Source organism: Schistocerca nitens, chromosome 4 (assembly GCF_023898315.1).
Source record: "Schistocerca nitens isolate TAMUIC-IGC-003100 chromosome 4, iqSchNite1.1, whole genome shotgun sequence".
NCBI lineage: Eukaryota > Metazoa > Arthropoda > Insecta > Orthoptera > Acrididae > Schistocerca > Schistocerca nitens.
In genome coordinates this window covers 878,174,343-878,183,735 of record NC_064617.1, presented here as the reverse complement: position 1 = coordinate 878,183,735, position 9,393 = coordinate 878,174,343, and the positions used below count along the sequence as shown (strand labels likewise).

The 9,393-nt window shown below is 42.4% G+C and overlaps 1 non-coding gene across 1 annotated transcript; it reads right to left on the bottom strand.

Moving 5' to 3' along the window:
- Positions 1–8,546: 8,546 nt before the first annotated feature.
- On the bottom strand, positions 8,547–8,621 carry Trnas-uga (transfer RNA serine (anticodon UGA)). The gene has a single exon. It is a non-coding gene; the product is annotated as a tRNA-Ser (tRNA).
- Positions 8,622–9,393: the final 772 nt, after the last annotated feature.

Below are 9,393 nucleotides of genomic sequence, written 5' to 3'. Positions count from 1 at the left end.
GGGTTGCGTAGACAAGAGCTTTCAAATGCCCCCATAAATGAAAGTCAAGAGGGTTGAGGTCAGGAGAGCGTGGAGGCCATGGAATTGGTCCGCCTCTACCAATCCATCGGTCACCGAATCTGTTGTTGAGAAGCGTACGAACACTTCGACTGAAATGTGCAGGAGCTCCATCGTACATGAACCACGTGTTGTGTCGTACTTGTAAAGGCACGTGTTCTAGCAGCACAGGTAGATTATCCCGTATGAAATCATGATAACGTGCTCCATTGAGCGTAGGTGGAAGAACGTACTGACGAAACTAAAATGAGCTCTAACATGGAAATTAAGCGTTTCCGGACACATGTCCACATAACATCTTTATTTGTGTGTGGGGAATGTTTCCTGAAAGTTTGGCCGTACATTTTTGTAACACCCTGTATGACTTCCGGAACTACATCGTTCACTCAATCACGAAAGTAGCGAAGTAAATAAATGCAATAACTATCGCAGCACCAACTTGACAGCTCATGCTTGCACAGTTACACCCTACACCACAAACATTATCAACATGAAGTTACATCTACTGATCACACAATAATTTGAACAAGAATTCGACATTTTACAAACAGCATATCATTATATGATTACACAAAACATATGAGATACGGCAAGAAAGGAAGAATGAATTAATTGTTGGTGTTAATAACGATCATCCTCCTTTACCTCCTCTGCATTACTGCAGATGACGTGTCACTGTGCACGTTTGTTCTGTGCATGCAGTACACGTGAGGCGCCTAGTTGTTTCCACTGCGCAGTGTGGAATACGAAGGTTCTGTTATAGTTCACCAACCTGCTGTCTTCAAGTTGAAGTCCCCAGCGCAGAAAACAGCACGCAGGTCGTAGGTTCTGTATCTTGAGGCTGAAACTGACTTTTAGCGAGGTTCTATTCTGAAATAATGTATCACTTCTTTGGGATGCCACTCGCGTATTTTAATATAGCCACACGAGAAGACTTAATACAACACCTGATACAACAAAGTACATGATCAAACACAATGTTTACGAAAATGTATCCTTGCACTATTTGTGGCACGTGTCTGTGCCTCATGACTACCGGAGTAAATCTTTTAATACTGAATACTGGCAAACACATTCTGCCACAGACAACATGACTGTACATCTCGACTGCCTAATCCAGAGTGACGAACAGGAACTTAAATAAAAATTGGAAACACATCCTACGTCAGACAACATGTCTGTTCTTCTCGACTGCCTAATCCACAGTGACGAACAGCCCAAAACACTTCGCGCGCCATACCAGAAAAGGCGTGACCCGAAGTGCTTCGTCTGCAATTTTGTCAGTCTTTTGTTTTTGATTTAAATTGTTTTTAATTATTCTAAAAGCTGTTGAGAGATATTTATATTAAAAAGAGAAGTCATTCCAACGAGTAGTTTAACTAATAATAATAACTATACTTTAACGTTTTGGCGCCCTTGCTCCGAACACAGCAGCCAATCACAGAGCAGTAGCATTATGGAGGCGGTCTTTCTCACGGGAATGGTACCGAATCTAACATCTGTCACAGGTACCTCACACCACATTTCGTCATCTATATATTTCTTGCATCTCCACTGCTCTGGGAACAGCTTCCTGGAGCCTAATATGTTGGCTTCACCTGGTGCCTTGTTGAGCTTCAATGCTTGGATGTCCTTCCTGATCTCTTCCTTCATAGGTGGAGATGAATCTGGACGGATGTCTCGATTGCTTTCATAAACGAACGTGGTCTCTGGAGCCTCGCAGTATAGAAGACATTCAAAACAGCTTTCAGAATCTGTCAATTATCTTCGTCACTGTGGGCTAGTTTCCCTTTGGAATCTTCCAACTCTAAGCTCAGAGCGTTGTCTTTGTTCAGATTATGCTTGAAGGTTTTGTATAAGTTAGGTGCTTGAGTTTTCTTTTTTTCCTTTTTTTCACGCTTCACCCACACATTGTTTTGATACAGTTTTTGTCGCGTTTAGGAAGCTGATCCTGTTCGCCTCATTTTTGTGGCAATTCCATTTCTGCTAAACAACCTCTCTTAGCTGTACTGCTGCATCGCATTTCTAATCCCACCAAGCTTACTTTCTTGATTTAGTGAGTGGGGCAGCCTCCTCAGCTGCTCTGTCTGTACCCTCTTGTAAGCGTTCCCAATCCTTCAGATTTAAAGATTCTAACTTGTGGCTGCAATCTTGGTTGCTCCTTATCTTGTCTCTGTCGAACTGATAATTTTCTCCAGGAGTAACCTCCTTATTATCTCGTAGAATTATTGTAACTTTGATCTTCGAAAGGTCTGAGTCTAGGACGGCATTCCTTCATGTTCTGGATGTCTCATTTCGCATTCTGTGCAATGGCGACATGGTCAATTTGGAGTTCACCGAGGTTTGAGTTTGGAGATGTACAGATCTCCTGTTTCCTGGGCAGGTCTTTAAAAGCAATTGACTTCAGGACCAGGTCGAATACTCAGCAGAACTCCACTAGTCTCTCTCCATTGTGGTTGCTTCTTCTGTCAGTTGAGTACTCATGGACAGCAAACTTACTCTGTATTATTTTGTTTATTTAATTGTTTTAGATCTTAACTGGAAATTACTACTTTGAAATTATCTACGATAATGATCGCAACAGAAGAAATGAATTAAAATTTGTGCTGCGTCTGGGACGCGAACCCGGGTCTTCTTGCTTCCTAACCCAAAATGCTAACCATTACAACACCACAACACTACGGTCTACAGCCCTGCACGGGCCACCGAAGTTATGTGCCCCCCCCCCCCCCCCAACACAAACTTCATTTCTTCTGCTTATTTTCCCTTACATTGTCACTGCTGCCAGGGCTCTCCGACATTGGAATAGCACCCCAGCGTTGGACGTAATGGGAAAGTCCTCAGAAACAGCACTCACCCATAATTTTTTTGTTATATTGATGGGTTCGTATTAGATTTAATGCCTGAAAAACGAAGAGGTATCTCACGTATCAAATATTACATCGGCATTTACAGACTCGATATGGTACCTAAGCAAAACTTCTACGGTACCTATAGTTGCTAAACCTAACATATCCTAATGATCACTATAATCATACTGAAAACGCTCAGAATTGAGTTTTATTTGTTGGTGGTTATTCTATGAGCCCGGTGAAGGCCGTGTATCTCATCAACAGATGCATGCAAAGGCGTCTGTTGTCCATAAATGACATATCGGTCCACTTGAGATTCTTATTGCCTGTAACTAATTTCTCCGAGCGTTTGTTCTGCAACAGAAGGCGGCTATGATTATAATCCTCGATATAAAAAGTAGGAAATTGAATTTGCCACAAGCGGCATATTTTCGGTAGCTGTTTTACAGATCTACTCTGATCAGCCACGGTTTTAAATTGCTGACTAGGGTAAGACAGAAAGGAATCGAAAGAATAATTGAAGAAGTGATGGGCAATGATCAGTTTTGGTTTCAGGAGGGAAGGAGGAAGACCAGAGCAGCAGGTCTGACGTTGCACTGTATTTAGTAATGGAAGTTTGACTGAAGATAAAACAGGATACTTTGTTAGTATTTGTGGACCAACAGGAATGCTTCGGTATTGTTGGGTGGAAAAGACGTTCACAATCTTCGTAACATAGGGGATAAAGTACAGACACGGACAAATACTCGACAAAGTTTGCCTAACCCAAGCGGGAGTATCGAAGTAAAGGTGAAGGAGGACGAATTCGTGTTAAGAGTGGTGTTTCCGCCACTATTCGACTTGTACATCGAAAGAGCGACGAAGAAAGTGAAAAAGATTTAAAGAGTCAAAGTGTGAAGGGGCCAGATGCCAGCGCTGAGGGTAGCAAACGGCGTAGCGTTGCTAGCCAGAGGTTAAAGGACGACTTGGGAGAACGTTGAGGGAACGCCCGATCCACGACCTTACGTGGGCTAAAAGTGGTGCAGTTCTCACCAACACACAGGACATGCACTGAGATATTATTTATTTATTGCACTGCAGCCTTTTACTTATAATTTAAACACAGGCTGTATTCTTACTCAAACTGTTACTATAAAAAGTAATTTTCTCCTATGCATCGACAAATAATAACACAAAGCCGCGCGGAATGGTCGCGCAGTTAGAGGCGCCATGCCACGGACTGCGCGGCCCCTCCCGCCGGAGGTTCGAGTCCTCCCTCGGGCATGGGTGTGTGTCTGTTGTTCTTAGTATAAGTTAGTTCAAGTAGTGTGTAAGTCTAGGGACCGATGACCTCATCAGATTGGTTCCTTAGAAATTCACACACGTTTGAACAGTTGAATAACATAAAATTTACTGTTACAATTAACACGATACTACTTCTCATCATCTTAATGGAGAATACCTCTGCTAACTTAATAACAGGATCTGTCACTAGCATTTTCCTGTAATGTCTTCACGTCCTATCCGTCACTGGCAAGCACTGTAGTTAAGGGGGGTAGGACGTCAAACGGGCCGACTTGGAGCACGAGAGTCACCACAGGACATTTTAATTTCTACTGTCTATACTTTTACAAATAAATTCATAAAACTTTGTCACCATGACCAGGAGGGATGAGGACTCACACTTATCGCAGTGGAAGTTCAAAAACGTAGCAAAATACCTTTTTTTTACATGTGAAATTTCATCATTTTTTCACTTATCACTGGCTGCATTTGTTGCTATAGGTACACTTTTCTTCCTAAGTAAGAGAGATTCTTCGATGAATTTTTCATAGCATACAAACAGTAGTTACAGGTGTGTGAAATTCTAGAATTTTCCAAATCTATTAAAAAACTGTGAAAAAATTGAGATAAAACTTGAGTTTTTTCTAAACATTAAGTTTACAATGTAACAGTTCATTCATTTTTTCATAAATTAAATAACTTCTAGAGTTTCGTACACCTGTAACTATGGTTTGTATGCTATGCAAAAGTCATCGAAGAATCTCTCTTACTTAGGAAGAAAAGTGTACCTATAGCAACAAATGCAGCCAGTAGTAAGTGAAAAAATGATGAAATTTCACATGTAAAAAAATGTATTTTGTTACGTTTTTGAGCTTCCACTCCTATGAGTATGAATTCTGAATCCTTCCCGGTCATGCTGTTAAAGTTTTATGAATTTATTTGTAAAAGTATAGACAGTGGAAATTAAAATGTCCTGTGGCGCCTCTCCTGCTCCAAGTCGGCCCGTTTGACGTCCTACCCCCCTTAACTGAAATAGATTATCAATAGTAAAGACACCAACCTTTGTCCGTCACATTGTACGACGCATTTCACCGCCCCTGTCCCTCTACTCCTGGTCCGTAGTCACACCTTGCCGGTTCCTTTGGCGTTGTGCTGGAATCTACCTCCCCCGCTCTCTGCCAGCTCCCTGGTTTCAGAAGACAAACGGCTCCCTTGTCCCGGCGACGTCATCCTGGTCTTAGGTGGCGAGTCTGGACCCACGGCTGCGCTTCCACTCTCGTATTGTTACGAACGCTGTGTGTGTGCTGTTGCCCGTTCGTCTGCCGTGACTGTTGACCTCAGCTGTCTTCGGCGCTTTTCTTTTCCACCTTCTGTCGCAACCACCCGTAGTGCAACGGACGGAGGTCGATTGATAAGGTATCGCACTACCCGAGGCTTTCTTGCAAAAGCGTCAGCCATATTGCCCACGATCTGCCACGCTGTGTCGCAGCATATTAATGTCAGTGGCATCGATTCTTCTCTGCGGACTCAGTTGCTGCTGACTGTTCTCAACAACATCGGCATTCAGGGGGCATCCTCAGATAGTACACTGCCGTAAAAAAATGATACGCCTGGAATGTCAACGTCGATTTTGATCCGACGACGTCATATGCCACCTGGGCAACAGTAGATACACTGTTAATGGTTTCCTGAAGATCCAAATAATGGTATCCGCTACCTCATGACACACAGGATGGTTCAGCGAGGACGATACATATATCCAGGGGTGATGGAGAAGAAGAAATGTTTCGATTTGAGGTAGGAACAGAAACTAATCCTCACCTTACAAATATTTAGTTTTCTTTTCTCTAATTATCTACATCAAATTACTCTTTCTGTCAATTTTCTTGATGCTTTCCTAAGAGAGAGTTTCCATTCCTTCCCAGATAATTATGTAAGTTGTAAGTGTAGACCAGATATGGCTCAAATTAAAAAATACAGTATCGACAGCAATAATAGATATATACCACATAAGGTAATAAGAGACGGGACTGATCCACCATGGTACACAAAACACGTCAGAACACTGTTGCAGGCCGGCCGGAGTGGCCAAGCGGTTCTAGGCCCTACAGCCTGGAACCGCGCGACCGCAGGTTCGAATCCTGCCTCGGGCATGGATATGTGTGATGTCCTTAGGTTAGTTAGGTTTAAGTAGTTCTAAGTTCTAGGGGACTGATGATCTCAGAAGTTAAGTCTCATAGTGCTCAGAGCCATTTGAACCAACACTGTTGCAGAAGCAACGAAAAAGTATTCCAAATTCAGAAGAACGCAAAATATCCAAGACTGGCTAAGTTTCACGGAAGCTCGAAGTATAGTGCGAACGTCAATGCGAGATGCTTTTAATAGTTTCCACAATGAAACATTGTCTCAAAATATGATAGAAAACCTAAAGAGATTCTGGTCGTATTTAAAGTACACGAGTGGCAAAAAACAGTCAATACCGTCACTGCACGATAGCGATGGAAATGTTACCGATGATGGTGCCAGTAAAGCGGAGTTACTAAATACAGTTTTCCGTAATTCCTTCACGAAAGAAGACTAAGTAAATAATCCAGAATTCGAAACCAGAACAGACGTTAGCATGAGTGACGTAAAACTAGATATCTTAGGTGTTGAGAAACAACTCAAATCACTTATGGAAGGCAAGTCTTCCGGTCCAAATCAGGCCACATTCTGACTTCTTGCAGCTCCGAATTTTCACCTGGTGTCTGGAAGTGGAACTTAATTTTGTCGGCATTGTCCGCAAGCGCACAGTTTAACGAGCACACTTACGACGTTTCGGCGTCCGGTGATATATACAGCCCACAACACTGCACTCGCAACGTTATCGCTTTAATTCTAACCACCCATTACATACGTATGGGTAGTGGTGTCCCGAGTTCATTACTATTGCACCTCTGCAGCAGCCATCACATTGTTAGGTGCTGGAATGCAGTGACTAGGATTGGCGTAGGGGTTGTCTCTGGCACTATATTACACTGGATATGTGACGCACCTCTTCTCTAGGCACACCGAAGTAGGTAGCGCAGTGGTTAGCGCACTGGACCCTGTAATCTCCCCCTCCTTTCCTCTTCCATCTATTGTGCACATTAAACACTGCCCAGTCCAAGTAATTAATAAGCAAAGATTTGAGAGGAGAGAGGATTACAATAAACTTTCAAGTTTACTTAGTTTGTCATGTTGAGATGGCTCCAGTTATACTGGCTTAGGGGTCTGATTCTTGAAGCTGAAAATCTAACATCAGGTCCTCACGGTTGCTTCGAACTAAATAAATTGGAAGATTGTTGTTGCAGAGTTTTTTACGTAAATACATTTTCCACTGATTTTCTCACCTTTTAGTATATCATACAGTATTTCGATTTTTCTCATTAACAAATCCGAAATTACATTTTTCGCACCTATTATACAAAAATACGTCCGATAATATCAGAGGCAAGCTTACGACTCTCACACTCTGCGGAAAAAACAATATTTTAAAGGGTTTAGAATGTTTGTTAACAAATGAATTCATACTAGTTTTCGTTACTTTATTAATTTCGTTTATTGTTTCATAAATGAATCCAGAAATAAACATAATAAACAGTACAGGATTGCATAATTAATAATAGAAATTTTAAGTGTGCAAATAAGACGTAATTTAAAAAGTTTCTAAAAAAAATTAACTGTACAATCAGAACTAGTAGTTATCGATTATAACATCGAAACTAAAACATTTTATATAGTAATTCCTTTTCATAAATTTTAGCTTGAAATATAACATACTGTGTATAAAATGATATGAAAGTTTTCAGAAAAGCAACCGAGATAATACTGACCTGGACAAAATTCAAAAAAAATAAAATAAAATAAAATAATGCTGGTATCGGCAAGCGCTGTTGAGGATAAGTAATGCCAGAGGAGGATGTTCCGTTACAACTCGCATTCGGGAGGACGACGATTGAAACCCGCCTTCGGCCATCCGGATTTAGGTTTTTCGTGATTTCCCTAAGTCGCTTGAGGAAAATGCCAGGATGGTTCCTTTGAAAGGGCACGGCCGATTTCCTTCCCCATCCTTTCCTAATCCGAGCTTGTGCTCCGTCTCAAATGACCCAAGTGTCGACAGGACGTTAAACACTAATCTACTCCTCCTCGTCCAGTTATACGCACAGCTCTTCCTTTCCGCAGATAAGATGTCTCCCATATTGGATATTCTGTCAGCGTGGGAGTGATACCGTACTGTAGATTGTGATGTTTATTGGACGAATACGTCCTCTAACACAACACTCGCGTTCGTACAATTCCTATCCACATTTTCAACAACTACAGTTTCGAAACTTCTTGACAGATTAAAACTGTATGCCGGACCGAGACTCGAACTCAGGACCTTTGCCTTTCACGGGCAAGTGCTCTACCAACTGAGCTATCCAGGCACGACTCACGGCCCGCCTTCACAGCTTCAATCCTGCCAGTACTTCGTCTCCTACCTTCCAAACCTCACAGACGCTCTTCTGCGAACCTTGCAGAACTAGCACTCCTGGAAGAAAGGATAAAATGGTTCAAATGGCTGTGAGCACTATGGGACTTAACATCTGTGGTCATCAGTCCCCTAGAACTGAGAACTACTTAAACCTAACTAACCTAAGGACAGCACACACATCCATGCCCGAGTCAGGATTCGAACCTGCGACCGTAGCAGTCGCGCAGTTCCGGACTGAGCGCCTAGATCCGCTAGACCAACGCGGCCGGCGAAGAAAGGATATTGCGGAGACATGGCTTATATATATCCTTTCTTCCAGGAGTGCTAGTTGTTGTGTCTAGCTCCTACAGCATAGACACAATGAGGTAGCTAGGTGCACGCTAAACTAACGCAGACGGACTTGAAGTTCTGGAACATGAGACTTATTAATGAATAAGAAGAAAAGTACGTAGATGTTACTTAACTTTTATTCTCTTGTTGGAATACATCTCTTGAATAGTAGTAAGCTATAAGCACTGATACAAATGGCGCCTTGCTAGGTAGTAGCTATGGACTAAGCTGAAGGCTATTCTATCTGTCTCTCGGCAAATGAGAGGAAGACTTGGTAGGTCTAGTCGCAAGCAATGTCGTCCGTACAACTGGGGCGAGGTCTAGTCCGTGTCTTGTGACCTGCCATGTGGTGGCGCTAGGTTTGCGATTACACAGTGGCGACACGCGGGTCCGACA